Genomic DNA, 17,711 nt, shown 5'->3' with positions numbered 1-17,711 from the left:
TTAAGGTATCTAAATAACTCTTTCTTGTATTCTATCGGAGCCCTAAATTTGGTTATCGATGTAATAGAAACGGCCGGAGTTTGTAACATTCCCGTCACGTTCGCATTCCTAGTACGAAGGGTTCCTTCACAAGAATAGAGACAACCAGTAGGCCAACATTTTCTTTTTATACTTTCTTTTTATACTTCCACTCACCAGTACGGTTACCATCAGTTTGTCACTGACACAAACGCCGTCGAGAACGTAATTTACTTTCTATACATCTCGCTCGCACTAATATGCGAGTGCGAGCGAGATGTATAGAAAGTAAATTACGTTCTCGACGGCGTTTATGTCAGTGACAAACTGATGGTAACCGTACAGAAGCACTTCATACTTTAGCAACACATGGGTACGCTACTGCAACGCTTACCTACTGTTGCTGCTGAAAGTGTTTTTAGTTTAGTAGATGCCATTTTCAAAATTAGCCCGCATTAGAAGTCGTCCCAGTGTACTTTACTAGAAAATTCGCATGGGAGACTTTTCGTGGAAAGTGCTAACGATTATTCAATGAAAAACCTGAAAATGAACTATAATGGCTCAACAACATAATGACGACTCCTTATAGGCTTAGTCAATTTGTGTAAAAATGTCCAATAATAATATTTATTTATAGGAAGAGATCCCTTTCCGATAACAAGACTGAATGACCTGCCTATATATAGGTAGGTACTTATGTAACAGTAAACCAAAGTGTTTACTGTTAAACACTGGAAGTGGTTAATTGCCACATTAAGTACACCTTATTGTAATTGTATTGTAAAATGTACACAAAAGAGTACAATTGGCGGACTTAACGCCTTGAGGCATTCTCTACCAGTCAACCATTGGGCTAAACAGAGACAGTTAGTTTGGTGCAGGATTGTAAATAGTGGATATATTATGAGAATAGACACAAGTCGAGACTATATACTCCCTATATAGGGATAAGTTCACCTTTGTACTTCAATTACTTACCTACTCTATTTTTTTCTGATTACTGCTACTACGACGACCTACTGTAATTTTCATTACTGTTCTGATCGAACCCATTCAATACATGGCCGTTATCACAGACGCGGAATCAATTATCAGCGCGCGGAAACTTATTAGTTCGGTTTAGTTTTGTGTTCATTACTCGATGGTTGTTTGTTTAGTTCTGATCGTAGATTACTTCCCATAGATCCCGTCTTATAAACCAGCATCTGTCCATCCCTGAGTATCGTATGCTCATCACTGAGTCTCAAACTCTCTTCATAACTTTCATATCGGTTCAGCTGTTTAAGCGTGAAGAGGTATCAGACCTAATAAATAAATATATATTATAAATAAATATTATAGGACATTCTTACACAGATTGACTAAGTCCCACAGTAAGCTCAAGAAGGCTTGTGTTGTGGGTACTCAGACAACGATATATATAATATATAATTAAATATGTACATAGAAAACAACCATGATTCAACAAATCTGTGTCATCACACAAATAAATGCCCCTTACTGGGATTCGAACCCAGGACCATCGGCTTCACAGGCAGGGTCACTACCCACTAGGCCAGACCGGTCGTCAGACCTAATAACTATTAGTACCTATGCTATCTATGTAATATTGAAGTTACATTAAGCTCAAGAGATAACTCACCCCCCTGAGAACAAATTTCTATGCAGGGGGATCAGTTATCTCTGCCGCTTACTTTGTTACTTACCCTGTAGTGCTGGTCCAAATTCAAGCATAATTTTAAACATATTTTTTTTGAACTCCCAGCTCCTATGCACTCAGCATTAAATAGGTACTTATCCACATTTTTATCATCATTTAAGAAAAGAAAAACTTCCTAGAATATTTTTAAACTCCAGTAAAACAAAGTGAAAATCAGTGTAAAAGCATATTTTCATAAGCGCCGTATCCTTCAGGATTAGATATGGTAATGAGGTTTTTTGCCGAGTGTGCAGCGCGTTTTACAAACAATTTGCTTACGCTACATCGGGCGTATGCAAAGGGTTCTTTCTCTGCGAATTAAATTAATAAAGCTAAGTTTTTTACGTGTACTTAGCTGAGTTTTTTACTTTTTTCCCGTCCGTTCCTGGGTGCAAATTGACAGATTTTAATTACGGAGCGTGTAGAATGCAGGCGGGGAATGGTTTCTGCATTTAGAAATTCTTTACGAAATATCAACTATTTGATTATGCTTTTGTCGGTTTATGAACTAATTAATGGCTCGGCATATTATTTGTACATCACACTGAATTTTCACAATGGGAAAGGCAATTGTTAATTTGGTATTGTTGAACTTGAAACTTGAAAAGCAGCTGTGATTAAAGGTACTTATTTTTAATTATTTTGTATACCAACAATTTTGAATCAAAATCGAACTTTAAAACTTACACTACTTCACACATTTTATTGGCATACTCGTATCCCTTATGATTCGTGTTACTGAGGTTCCACTGCAAATATATTAGTTCCACCCAACAACTACCACAAAACAAACAAATGCTTCAGATATTTGTCGTTCATGTTTGCCATTTTAAACGGAAAACGGCTTATCAATGAATATACTAAGAAAATACAAACAAGGAAGCGTTATCGAAAAAACGCCTCCTAACTGCCGATGATAACTTATTCCGATCGCCCATTTGGGGTAAATTTATGGTTGACTTAACTCGCTGCCGGCGATAGGGTTGCCAAATACGAACTTGTAAATTCAGGACAAATTTTGGGACAAAATACCTACCACATAGTTTCTACAATCCTCACGAAATTTTAATTAATTGAAATCTTGTATTTGTAAAATGTTGACGTATGCTATGATTAATATTAGTAGTATGAATATAGTCTTTAAAACACATTTAACCAAGCCGCCGCTATACAATAGAAGTTTCGCTCTCATTTCACGCAAATGATCTTGACTAGGCATCCTGATCCAAAAGAGCCATGAGTCGTGTTACCCGCGATGCACTGCAAGCGGGGTTTATTTGACCATTTTCTTAGTAGTTCATATAATATTTATTTATCCACCAAATGTATTTCGTATTCAACTCGAATTTAAAAATATCCTGCAAAAAACATCATCTGGTAACCCTACCACAAAATACTTTTCCATGGTTACTAAGATAAGAGGAGACATGAATTGTAATAATTATATGGATATGAAAGACTCTCTTTATTGGTTTGTTTATTACGTTTACAGAAGTAAACCTTTTTATTCCATGTTATGCGACATACATTTGCTTTTATCCTATTTAACGACTTATATTACTTTGATGAAAGTAATATTCATTTGTTGGGATTAGGAATGATGTGAAAAGAATAAATGTATTTTCTTTCATTACTTGATTCAATAAATTAAATTCAATGCGAATATTTTGAAATAAAAATACATGCTTATAGTTATTCCTGAGGTTTTAAGCTGATTACTAGAAACCCTAAGTATTTAATGTGATGTTTTAATGTTGTACCGGTAATGTCACGGAAAATTATAATCAATGGAAAATTACATAGGTAGGTACTCGTACATTTTTGTCGGGATAATTTGTGATTATTTTTACACTGATACTGTTACCGAATGCGGTGATAGTGTGATAATAGCATTAAGGTACCAGAGTTTCTGATATTGAATTATACTGACGGAACACTGAGCTAGTAATCATTGAACTATCTATACATATAATAAAGCTGAAGACGGTCGAAAGTCTGTACATGGAAGATATTTGAAAAACAGTTGGCTGGGGATACTTAGAATCGATAACAGAACACGTTCCAAAAGTTTTTAGAATTTTTGTCTGTTTGTCTGTTTATCTGTTTATCTGTTTGTCTGTTTATTTGAACGCGCATCACGTGAAAACGGCTGAACGGATTTTGATGAAAACTTTACTAATCTGTCGAGAAAATCCCCGGTCAGGTTATAGGCTATAAAAATTCAACCCCTAAAAGGGGGGGTAGCCACAATACCCAATTGACTTAAGTTTGCCCCTGAATCTTATGGCGCTACTTAGGAAGGAGGGGCAAACTTTTTTCAAATATATGCTACCACTATTGAGTACCCTGGTAAACTAACAGATGGCGCTGAATTTAATACGTTGTGGCATGAATAAGCCACAAAGGAAAGATTTTGCCACATTAACTCTAAGTTTAGAAGACACGGATATCAACAAAAATAATTGAATAATTATGTTGAATTAATAAATTAATAATATATCGAAAAATGTTCGCGCTCGCTTCGTTCGCGTTTTCAATCACTTTCTATGATATGGCGACTGCAGCAGCATTACTCTGTTGCAACGTTACTGCTGTAGCACTGTCAATTTTGGTGATAAAATGATGTGACTGATTTCCATACTAAAAGTAAAAATGTACAACTGTCTAACTGTCTATCAAATTGCATTTTTATATCGAAACATTTTCGCGCTCGCTTCGCTCGCGTTTTTTAACACTTTCTAATATATGGCGACTGCAGCAGCATTACTCTATTGCAACGTTACTGCTGCAGCACTGTCAATTTTCGTGATAAAATGATGTGATTGATTTCCATACTAAAAGTAAAAATGTACAACTGTCTATCAAATTGCGTTTTTATATCGAAAAATTTTCGCGCTCGCTTCGCTCGCGTTTTTTATCACTATCTAATGTATGGCGACTGCAGCAGCATTACTCTATTGCAACGTTACTGCTGCAGCACTGTCAATTCTCGTGATAAAATGATGTGACTGATTACCGTACTAAAAGTAAAAATGTACAACAGTCTATCTAATTGCGTTTTTATATCGAAAATTTTTCGCGCTCGCTTCGCTCGCGTTTTCAATAACTTTCTAAGATATGGCGACTGCAGCAGCATTACTCTATTGCAACGTTACTGCTGCAGCACTGTCAATTTTCGTGATAAAATGATGTGATTGATTTCCATACTAAAAGTAAAAATGTACAACTGTCTATCAAATTGCGTTTTTATATCGAAAATTTTTCGCGCTCGCTTCGCTCGCGTTTTTTATCACTATCTAATGTATGGTGACTGCAGCAGCATTACTCTATTGCAACGTTACTGCTGCAGCACTGTCAATTTTCGTGATAAAATGATGTGACTGATTACCATACTAAAAGTAAAAAAGTACAACAGTCTATCTAATTGCGTTTTTATATCGAAAAATTTTCGCGCTCGCTTCGCTCGCGTTTTCAATAACTTTCTAAGATATGGCGCCTGCAGCAGCATTACTCTGTTGCAACGTTGCTGCTGCAGCACTGTCAATTTTCGTGATAAAATGATGTGACTGACTTCCATACTAAAAGTAAAAAGGTACAACTGTCTATCAAATTGCCCATTTATTAGGTCATTACCTATGAAATTGGCGTTTTGTTCGGAGAATTTCAACGAAACACGAATTTCCATACAATTAATTTTGCGGATATTTTTTTGATGGCTAATTCAAACCAAACAAAATTTTTCCAGTAATTTTTGACACCTTTAAGGTATGTTTTCAATATCTCCATTTCTTGAAAATTGGTACCATTAGAAAAATATAAGTAATTTTAATACTCGAACCGACAGCACATGAAAAGACCTATTTTCAAGGCTTAATTCTGAACACTTAACAATAAAAAATAACAATTAATTGTATGTAAAATCGTTGTTTATTGAGTGCACTGTAGTTTTATTGTAATTGTGTATGTACTTTTGTAAAAAAAAAAAACTAGGATCAGACTTATATCTATGAACAAAAACGCCAATTTCATAGGTAAGGACCCAATATATCGAAAAAATTTCGCGCTCGCTTCGCTCGCATTTTCAATAACTTTCTAAGATATGGCGACTGCAGCACTATTACTCTGTTGCAACGTTACTGCTGCTGCACTGTCAATTTTCGTGATAAAATGATGTGACTGATTTCCATACTAAAAGTAAAAAGGTACAGCTGTCTATCAAATTGCGTTTTTATATCGATAAATTTTCGCGCTCGCTTCGCTCGCGTTTTCAATTACTGTCTAAGTTATGGCGACTGCAACAGCATTACTCTGTTGCAACGTTACTGCTGCAGCACTGTCAATTTTCGTGATAAAATGATGTGACTGATTTCCATACTAAAAGTAAAAATGTACAACTGTCTACCAAATTGCGTTTTTATATCGAAAAATTTTCGCGCTGGCTTCGCTCGCATTTTCAATAACATTCTGAGATGTGATAAAGGTGACATTCGGGTGGCGACTACAGCAGCATTAGGTACTCTGTTGCAACGTTACTGCTGCCGCACTGTCAATAATTGTCGTGATAAAACGATGTGATTAATTTCCATTCTCAGCTGTAATGCGGCAATGAACGTCACTCAATTTACCAAAAAAATTAAATGTAATTTTGATGACCCTAGGGAGAGGGGGCACCATGGTCTAGAAATGCTTAGGGCATCAAAATATCTTAATCCGGCACTGGTCGTTTGCGGAGTCAAACGATTTGGGACTCGCATTTTATACGCATTACCATGCATTCCCGAAAACAATCGAATCATTCCCGAAAGTCTCGCTACGCATTGAGGTTACAAGGGGCACGTGGTCTTCCTCAGGAGTCTGAAGAAGACCACGGTGAGTGGCGGTCTAGCCAGGCAGGCCGCTTCGCTTTCGCTCGCGCGCGTATACCTTACTGTATCGTCCGATATACACCTACTAGGTACTCTGTCGTTTAAATCACGTGTAAAATTTGAATAAGGGCGAAAAAACTAATGACTTTGGAGTGTAGTTTTATTTAGTGGTACCTAATTGTAAAATATTTTATCTGGACTACAGTCCTCTAGCATATCCATCTGTCAACTTTACTTCAAGTTCCGCCTCCAGGGGAGAGGGAGAGAAATTAGGATTAGAAATTAGCCGCTTACTGACACAGACCGAATTCCACGCGGGCGGAGCCGCGGGCACAGCTAGTTATTACTATGTATAGGACCGGCACAGAGAACCAGTATTTTGCGCCTTGACTCGTTGTTTTGACAAGAAACCATAGAAACGGAGCGTGAATCTCGCGACCTAAACACGTAAGCGCCATGAATTTTACGGCGCTTATGACATTTTGGTCGCGTGGTACAGGTTGCGATTGCTACAATTTCATTGTTTGGTATGGCTTCTCTACTCGTATAGTAATAATAACCCAATGCATGTAATACCTCTTGTTTCCACTTACCAGCAGATGGACACGCTTGTTTGTTACCATAGTCCATAGTACAGTCAGCAGCAGAAGTTGCTAAGCGGGCGAGGTGTTCAAAATGACTTTGTTACGCTCTTATTCTCTTAACATAACGTCGCGTCAAGATCATTTTGAACACCTCACCCGCTTAGCAACTTCTGCTGTTAACTGTACATATAGTAATGCATTCTCCCTTTCACATCACCCAGTAAAAGCTAACTTAGACATAAACACTAGTTTCAAAGATTGACATAACGCACAACGAAAGTCTCCCATGCTCCAAATCGTACCAGTTCTCAGCGAGGCTATACGCAAAAACTTACGCTACATACAAACAAACATGACATTGTGCTACATTTCTCTGTTCACATCATTTATGCTCCCATTGTGTGGTTCCGCTGAACGAAAGCTTACTTTCACTCAATCAATTGGTTACTCGATACTTGGTACATGATTTCCTCAACAGTCGCTTTTGTTGAGGCGTTAGGGTAGCGTAATAACCTACCTACTACTTGCTACTACTTAGTCAAATTATTAAGGGGCTACCCCACGCCAATGACCTTCGATCCTTATCCCTTAGTTTTCTAATGTTTTTTGTAGCTTTTTATATTAACATCAACGGCTTTAAGCAATATAGTATCCCATATTTACTTCAAAGTTCATTGTCTTCGAGATATTTGGCATCAAAGTTGAACAACTTTAGGCTAAAAAACTGGTTTTCTGGCCGTTTTATCGTTTATCGTTACACGTTTATCGATACGTCAAAGACGAACCCAAATATGTAGATTTCGTACATGTAAGATCCTTCACAGCAAACTAGATACGAAAAAAGTGTTTTTTTAGACAATGTTTAAAAAAATCATAAAAAAAGAAATATTCATTTCTTTCAAAATCCGGTAGACAAAACCGGAGATGAAAGATTGAATAACCGATAACCGTTTGTCTTATAATTCTATCTGTAGTGCAAAAAAGGAGATACGATTCGAAACTCGATGAAAACCTCGGGTAGCCCCTTAAGGCCATTTTTCTGCTCGTTTTATATACACATTGTATATACATAGGAGGCCAAAAAGTGGAAATCATATCAAATTATTAAAACGGAATCGGCCTGCTAGTTGCACGTCATCGTCAGTTGAATTCAATATCAAGGCGCACCGATCTATCTAATCTGGCGTGCACAATAAGCCATTATACATAGGGCAGTAATGTTCAAATTATACGTATATTATTTACTATACATATTGATTGAAGTAGGGTTACGTATACAAGTACCATAGTGTTGTGTTCCTGCCGGTGAGTAAGGTTGCCAGAGTGCAACGAGGGTGCGGAGTGTTAGGGTCGGCAACGCGCATGTAACGCCTCTGGAGTTGCAGGCCTACATAGGTAAGCATCAGGCGGGTGGTATGCTTGTTTGCCACCGACGTAGTATTAAAAAAAGTTTAGTACAAAAATTTGAGAATATAACACTTTAAACTCTCGGGTTTTGTACACATATTTAATTACACTAAATTCGGTCTAATTTCGGGTGCAATTTCTTTGTCTACCCCGAACATTTTTATAAACTAATTTCAGGTAGTTTAGTGGTGTTTTATTAATATCTCCGTTGACACATGGTCTAATAAAACATGGTCTTCTATTCCCAGAGTGACACGGGCCCACGTCACAATAACATTGCCACTTTATTTCAACACTAGCTGTGCCCGCGGCTCCGCCCGCGTGGAATTCGGTCTGTGTCAGTAAGCGGCTAATTTCAAATCCTAATTTCTCTCCCTCTCCCCTGGAGGCGGAACTTGAAGTAAAGTTGACAGATGCATATGCTAGAGGCCTTTAGTCCAGATAAAATATTTTACAATTAGGTACCACTAAATAAAACTACACTCCAAAATCAATAGTTTTTTTCGCCCTTATTCAAATTTTACACGTGATTTAAACGACAGAGTAGTAAGTAGTTGTATATCGGACGATACAGTAAGGTATACGCGCGCGAGCGAAAGCGAAGCGGCCTGCCTGGCTAGAGCGCCACCCACTCACCGTGGTCTTCTACAGACTCCTGAGGAAGACCACGTGCCCCTTGTAAGCGTTGCGAGACTTTCGCGAATGATTCGATTTTTTTCGGGAAGGCATGGTAATGCGTATAAAATGCGAGTCCCAAATCGTTTGACTCCGCAAACGACCAGTGCCGGATTAAGATATTTTGATGCCCTAAGCATTTCTAGACCATGGTGCCCCCTCTCCCTAGGGTCATCGAGATTACATTGAATTTTTTTGGTAAGTTGAGTGACGTTCATTGCCGCATTACAGCTGAGAATGGAAATCAGTCACATCATTTTATCACGAAAATTGACAGTGCTGCAGCAGTAACATTGCAACAGAGTAATGCTGCTGTAGTCGCCATATCTTAGAAAGTGATTGAAAACGCGAGCGAAGCGAGCGCGAACATTTTTCGATATAAAAACGCAATTTGATAGACAGTTGTACATTTTTACTTTTAGTATATATGGAAATCAGTCACATAATTTTATCACGAAAATTGACAGTGCTGCAGCAGTAATGTTGCAACAGAGTAATGCTGCTGTAGTCGCCATATCTTAGAAAGTTTTTGAAAACGCGAGCGAAGCGAGCGCGAAAAATTTTCGGTATAAAAACGCAATTTGATAGACAGTTGTACATTTTTACGTTTAGTATGGAGATCAGTCTCATAATTTTATCACGAAAATTGACAGTGCCGCAGCAGTAATGTTGCAACAGAGTAATGCTGCTGTAGTCGCCATATCTTAGAAAGTTATTGAAAACGCGAGCGAAGCGAGCGCGAAAATTTTTCGATATAAAAACGCAATTTGATAGACAGTTGTACATTTTTACGTTTAGTATGGAAGTCAGTCTCATAATTTTATCACGAAAATTATAAGACTGCACTGCACTGGTGGCCTAGCGGTAAGAGCGTGCGACTTTGAATCTGGAGGTCGCGGGTTCAAACCCCGGCTCGTACCAATGAGTTTTTCGGAATTTATGTACGAATTATCATTTGATATTTACCAGTTGCTTTTCGGTGAAGGAAAACATCGTGAGGAAACCGGCTACTAATCCCAATAAGGCCTAGTTGCCCCTCTGGGTTGGAAGGTCAGATGTCAGTCGCTTTCGTAAAAACTTGTGCCTATGTCAAATCATGGGATTAGTTGTCAAGCGGACCCCAGGCTCCCATGAGCCGTGGTAAAATGCCGGGATAACGCGAGGAAGAAGAAGAATTTTATCACGAAAATTGACAATGCTGCAACAGTAATGTTGCAACAGAGTAATGCTCCTGCAGTCGCCATATCTTAGAAAGTAATGAAAAAACGCGAGCGAAGCGAGCGCGAAAATTTTTCGATATAAAAACGCAATTTGATAGACAGTTGTACATTTTTACTTTTAGTATGGAAATCAGTCACATCATTTTATCACGAAACTTGACAGTGTTGCAGCAGTAACGTTACAACAGAGTAATGCTGCTGCAGTCGCCACCCGAATGTCACCTTTATCACATCTCATAATGTAATTGTAAACGCGAGCGAAGCGAGCGCGAAAATTTTTCGATATAAAAAACGCAATTTGATAGACAGTTGTACATTTTTACTTTTAGTCCCAACCAGGCGCGAATCCAGGATTTCATACAGAGAAGGGATGGGACAGTTTTCTATCAGCCTAGCTTCGCATAGGGCTCGATATTTAAGAGTCTGAGCGAGGTTGTTTTCATACAGAAAAGATGCAAGAAAGCAGAGCTTGGAATTGACCAAGTTAATTGAGTTGGCGAAGTGTGAGCAAGGCAGAAGGCCCAGCTGCGAAAGAGGAAAGCTTGGATTTGGATCCACGCCCCAAGTGTAATTAAGGCAGAAGATCAACTTTTCCATAAGGCAGAAGACCTCGCATAAGACCTTACGCCGAACTGCAAAAGAGTGGCTTGAAATCGAATCTATGCATGTAATCACGACTCTTCTACTGGCTTTTTGGCTTCACTCGAAAGCGCTACTTGATAGGATGCTTTTAGTTTTCGGCTTTCATGGGGCCCCTTATAACACTTTGACAGTTAGGTCTCAGGATCGCGGCTAAGGAGCAACTCGGCTTGGCCGACAAATCTGGCGTGCAAGAGAGCAAAATTCGCTATAAAATCGGTAACCTATGTCGGAAAAATCGGCTGGCCGCAAGCCCGAAAGCAAGGTTTTTTTTCCATGACTTTAAGGGCCTCCGCGTAAGGTCAAATCGAAAGCCTACGTTGGAGATGTTCTTTACGTACCCTCACTCTCTTACTTGATCCCTACGACCCTTCGTTATAAGATGGGTACTTGTACACGTATAAAAGTTTCATGTAGGTACCTACTCCACGACGACTGCAATGCTGATGCAGAATGCGCGTTTTTTTTTGCCTACGGTTTTGGTGCCCCCTAGACGTGGTGCCCTAAGCAAGTGCTTATTTTGCTTAAAAGGGTTAATCCGGCACTGCAAATGACAGAGGTTAATGTTTTTTTTCTGAAAGTACCCACCTTCGTGGCCATTATTAAGTGCTTAAATGAGGCGATACCTACGTATGAATATGGATTTGATATGGGTGCGATATAATTACGATTAGGTATAATTCATAATAGAGAAAATTTATAATTTTAAATAAGTATGCAATTATACGCGTGTTGATAGGGGCTATTCATAAATTACGTCATTTCAAATTAGGGGGGGGGGGGGTCTGGACACCGGATGACGGTAGAATGCAGTAGGAGGAAATGGGGTCATTTGAAGCATGATTTTTGGATGATTATAGGGGGGGGGGGGGGGGGGGGTCAAAAATCCTCAAAAATCGATGACGTAATTTATGGACAGCCCCATATGTGTGTTTATTTTACCACTACGTAACTATGTAAACTCATTTTTAATTTTCTTGATTACTTCATGTTTACTCAGTTCCCCAAAAAATGGCACTGTGCAATGAGGGGCAATTAATTTACTGTCGTTTAATTTTGTTGTATTATTAGTTTATTAAATCTACATAATTATTCAATTATTTTTGTTGATATCCGTACCCCCTCTGAAACTTAGAGTTAATTTGGCAAAATCTTTCCTCGGTGGCTTATTTATGTCACAAAGTATTAAATTCAGCGCCATCTGTTAGTTTACCAGGGTACTCAATAGTGGTAGCACATATTTGAAAAAAGTTTGCCCCTCCTTCCTAAGTAGCGCCATAAGATTCAGGGGCAAACTTAAGTCAATCGAGTGTTGTGACTATCCCCCCTTTTAGGGGTTGAATTTTTGTAGCCTATAAACTGGCCGGGAATTTTCTCGACAGATTAGTAAAGTTTTCATCAAAATCCGTTCAGCCGTTTTCACGTGATGCGCGTTCAAATAAACAGACAAACAGATAAACAGATAAACAGACAAACAGACAAAAAATCTAAAAACTTTTGGAACGTGTTCTGTTATCGATTCTAAGTATTCCCAGCCAACTTTTTTTCAAATATCTTCCATGTACAGACTATCGACCGTCTTCAGCTTTATTATATGTATAGATAACATGTTACATGGGTACATTATACCTATGGTTAATAAGTTAAAATATTTCTTTATAATTTTATAATTTTCATTTATATGTATTTTATCTTAAATTTTCCAATAACACGTCATTTTTAATTATTCGTTAGCAATATCTTCCGATTCACAAAAGAAATTTCAGACGTTCGGGTAATTCTGTTTACATTACTGGCAACAGAGGATAGCGCTGTCACATTTGACAATTCGGATCTAGATAACTTCATGCACTGACCGTCATCCTTGTCGAACGCGTGTTAATTGTTATTTCCTTCTCGCTCAGTGTCAGCAGTCGCAGTCTTTTCCAAACTTTTCACGTCGTAAGCTTGGTAATTAATGTGTAACTGTGAATTAGTTTTTCAAACGTTTGTCTTGTATAGATAAATAAAGTTTAATTTAATACATTAGATTTGTTTTATTTTACTATGTTTCTACGTGAATAACTTAAAATTAATGCCGTTAAAATAATTTTCACCGTTGGTTAAAATTCTCCCACATTTTAAAGTTTGAGAACCTGTAAACAGCATGATGACGTAGGCCCGTGTCAGTTAGGTCATACGCGAATCTCGGAATAGAGTACCAGGCGGAGTATATTATTATACCATGCGTTGACATTTGTTGGGACGTCAGTCTTTCCGTGACCACAGCTGGTGCAACTCAGCTGAAACGTCGGAATTAAAGGTAAAAACAATGAAATTATAATTTGATAATGTTAACTATATATTTTATGTAAGTACATAAGTTCCCCATCAACGAATTTTAACAATGGTTTTCATATGTTTCCATACTGTATTTGCTTTAGAAAATCAAAAATTAGCGATATGACAAAGATTGTTTATGAGCTTTCTGAATCGGCTTATGACAGGGGTGCGAAACTCCTGACTTCGGCCAAATTCGGCTCCGCTCGGCTCAGCATTGCTCCGAGCAATTATTAGGGTTGACACAACTTGACGTCCCTTTGCGTGCACGATCACAGATAAGATAATGGCTTGAATTTTGACAACTTTAAATAGCCGAAAGAGATAGTGCCACATATTAGAAAGGGACAGCATGATTCGACCCTGAACCGCTGTCAAACTGCGGTTTTGTAGGAAGTTTCCTTTCTGTACGGCAGTACTATTATTTATTCTGTGCTTATGAGCAGTTCTATGTGCAAGTGCCATGTTAGGCGCTGGTCGACAAGTATGCCAAGGTAGAGCATAAGTACATACATAACACTTTCTACTTTATTAATAATATTACTTACACGGACACGGACAGAAAAATAATACATCCGCAATAAATACCAATTAGAAATATAACACGAACACTTTGTTCTATTGTATGACTTCCATTAAATAATATACGAGTAGATACATATTGCAGGCGATTAAGGTGCAAGTAAAAGATCTTGATGTACGTATGAAATAGGGATTTAATATCCGAAACTGATACAAGGGTTTGAAGGGTTGATTTAAATAGTATGTAAGACGCGTGCGGCGTTGTGGCTGCCGCTGGAGCTAATGGAGTGTGGTGGGGTCCGTACCCCGCGCGCCCGCGCCCCGCGCGGTGTCTTGTTGTCGTAGACATGCTGGGGGGCCGTTGGAGGAAGCTGAGGGGTCGGTAGTACTGGCTGGCGCTGAAGCTTCTTCCAACATCTGATCATCGTCATCAGGGAGGGGGCACACCTTATTTAGTGCCCGTCGTTCGATCCCTCTGATGGTTCTAAAATCGCCTACCCTGGCAATTCCGTCCTTGCCATAGTATAGTCGATGGACACGTGCAAGTTTCCATCTCATGGGAGGTAGGTTATCCTCTTTGAACACTACCATAGCGCCTTCCTTGAGATCTCTGTAGGGATGTCTCCATTTTGTTCGTTTTTGTAGCTCTGAGAGGTACTCGTTTTTCCACCTCTTCGCAAAACTGTCACGCAGGGACTCGAGCAGCTGATAGCGCGTCTTTATGCCCTTTCCGGATGCAGCAGGAGGGGACGCCAGCGAAGTCAGAGGACGCCCGATGAGGAAGTGCCCTGGTGAGAGGGGAGAAAGGTCGCTGGGATTACATGTAAGAGGGGTAAGGGGTCGGGAGTTAAGGACCGCTTCAACTTCTGTGCAAAGGGTACTTAACTCCAGAAACGTTAAGCTAGAGTTACCTATTGTTCTTTTTAAATGATATTTTAAGCATTTAACATTGGCCTCCCACAGTCCGCCGAATGTGGGGGAATAAGGGGGATTGAATATGAACTGGATGCGCTCTTCGGCTGTGTAATTATATATGGACCTCATGCCTGCCTGTAATGCTCGTCCCAGTTCATTGTTTGCACCAACAAAATTAGTACCGTTATCGCAATAGATTTTACTAGGTCTTCCTCTACGCGAAATGAATCTGCGAAGGCAGGCAATGAATGCTTTAGCACTAAGGTCACTAACAGTTTCTAAATGGACTGCCTTAGTCCAAAAACAAATAAATATACAAATGTAGCATTTGCTTATTCGATTTCCGCGTCCTATTTTGCTTGAAATTGGAAATGGACCACAGAAATCTGTTCCCGTTATTACAAAGGGGAAGTTAGGAGTGATTCTACTAGCTGGCAGGTGGCCCATCAGCGGCTCCATGGCTTTGGCTCTAAGACGAGTGCATATTACGCAGCGGTGATATATGCTTCGTGCCAACGTTCTACCTCCCAGGGGCCAAAACTGGTCCTTGAAGCTTGCCAGGAGTAGCTGAGGGCCAGCATGCAGTAAGCGTAGATGCTCGGCTCGCATCAACAATTTCGTTAAGTAGTGTTTAGCGTGTAGTAACACCGGGTGTTTTTTATCATAACTATATTCGCCATTATTAAGCCGACCACCTACTCTCAGCACGCCGACGTCATCAAGAAACGGAGACAGCTGTAACATATGGGACGAGGTAAGTTTTTTATTATTTTTTATTAGTTTAAGTTCATCTTTAAAGGACTCTGACTGAGCTAGTTTTATAAGGTAAGTTAAGGCTGAACTAAGTTCGTTTTCTTTAAGGGGTCCAACTGATCGATTATGTTTTTCTTTTATTTTACAATTACTTATAAATCTGTGTACATACGCAATTATTCTTTTTAAGCGTAATGAACTTGAATATTTTTTTATGTCAATTAAGTTCTTAGTTTCATTGTTTTGATTTAATGTTGATTGTAATACTTTTATTTCAGGTAAAGCGGTCTCGGTGGTGGGGTTTTGCGGCCATTGAGATTCGTCATGTTTCAGGAAAGCTGGACCTTCCCACCACAAAGATGACTCGACAAGGAGACTTGGAGCTACTCCTCTCGAGGCCAAATCGGCGGGATTTTTATCAGTAGGTACATGTCGCCACGAGTCTCTCGAGGTAAGCTCACGAATCTCATTCACTCTGTTACACACGAATGTTTTAAGTATTTTAGGACTTGTTTTTATCCAGCCAAGTGCTACAGTGGAGTCGGACCAGAAAACATTTTCCTGTATGGAGCAACGGAGTGCTCCGCTGACCTTGGAAACGAGGCGAGCACCCAATAAGGCTGCTGCCAATTCAAGTCTCGGTATAGTCTGAACTTGAAGGGGACAGACTCGTGTCTTTGCGCAAAGCATTTTGACAGTTATGAAGTCTGAACTATCCGTGGTGCGTATGTATACGCAAGCTGCGTAAGCGTCTTTAGACGCGTCTACAAAACAATGGATCGCACAAGCGACAGGAGATGAGCATTGTACATGTCTAGGTACAGAAACTGAAAGCAAAGCATGCAAATCGTTATGTAGTTTAAGCCACGTCTTCTTAATGTCCGCGGGTACCCCCTCATCCCAAGTCAACTTGAGAGACCACAGTTTTTGAAGTAAGATTTTAAGTGTTATAGTGCAAGCACTTAAGAGCCCAAGAGGGTCAAATATCTTACAAGTGTTAGATAAGATTGTTCTCTTTGTCACAATTTCATCTTTAGGAATTGGTTCTATCGCAAAGCTAAGATTGTCAGTGTTTGGTGTCCACTGTACACCTAGAACACTGGACTGTTTACTTAGGTTTAGATTGTCAGATTCTGCTGAATCCTTAAATATTTCAGGACAGTTGCTACGGAATTTATGCACCGGAAAGCATGCCGAATTAAGTGTGCCTACTACTCCGTTGAGTATGTGAGACAAAGTTTCTTTACTATCCGCACCTGTTAAGATATCATCTATATAGCAATCACTTTTTATGACTTCAGATACTAAAGGATCCGGGCATTCTAATGCGAGCTCTAAAAGGCACCGTGTGCTTAAGAACGGTGCTGAGGCCGTGCCGTAGGAGACAGTATTTAATTGAAGCACTTCTAAAGGCTTTGAGTCATCTTCGCGCCACAATATTAACTGTAAGTTTCGTTGCGAATCATGAATTAGGATTTGGCGATAACATTTTTCTATATCTCCCGTAAAAACGTATTTATGTTGACGGAACCTGATCAAAATATTGAAGAGATCGTCTTGCACCACAGGGCCTACATATTGTATGTCGTTTAGGCTTTTTAAAGAGGCGCTTTTCATGCTGCCATCAAAGACTACTCTTAATTTCGTACTTTCACTATTTTCTCTTATAACGCAGAAATGTGCTAGGTAATAACCGAATTTCGGCTTATCGATTCGCGTGAGATGACCTAAAGACTCGTATTCATGTATAAAATCACTATATTGTTTTTTCAAAATAGGATTTTTATTTAATTTTTTCTCTAAGGTGTAAAATCGCTTGGCAGCACCTCGGTAAGAGTCGCCTAATGACTTTTCAGGGTTTTCTTTCAGTGGCATCTGAACTGTGAACCTGCCATCTGGTAAACGGTAAGTGTGAGCTTTAAAGTGCTCTTCACAATACTCCTCGTCAGCTGACAAAGGAGCTTTGGCTTCTGGAAGTTCTTCAAGGTTCCAGAACCTGGTCAACTTTTCACTTATTTCTTTTGTAAAAAAACAATGAAGTTTTTGTGACGGTTTAGAATTAGGAAGATGAGTTGGACTTAAAGGACCTGCTACG

General features: G+C 39.2%; 1 long non-coding RNA gene across 1 annotated transcript in view; it reads left to right on the top strand.

The window, feature by feature from the left end:
- Window positions 1–1,330: 1,330 nt before the first annotated feature.
- LOC134791347 (uncharacterized) overlaps window positions 1,331–17,711 on the top strand; it is a 198,494-nt gene continuing 182,113 nt past the window's right edge. Inside the window, exon 1 of the long non-coding RNA XR_010144291.1 lies at window positions 1,331–1,457. This is a non-coding gene — a long non-coding RNA (uncharacterized LOC134791347). The remainder of the gene's footprint in view (window positions 1,458–17,711) is intronic.

Source organism: Cydia splendana, chromosome 6 (assembly GCF_910591565.1).
Source record: "Cydia splendana chromosome 6, ilCydSple1.2, whole genome shotgun sequence".
In the NCBI taxonomy this organism is placed as follows: Eukaryota; Metazoa; Arthropoda; class Insecta; order Lepidoptera; family Tortricidae; genus Cydia; species Cydia splendana.
The sequence above is the reverse complement of the archived record's forward strand: the minus strand, read 5'-3'. Positions and strand labels throughout refer to the sequence as shown.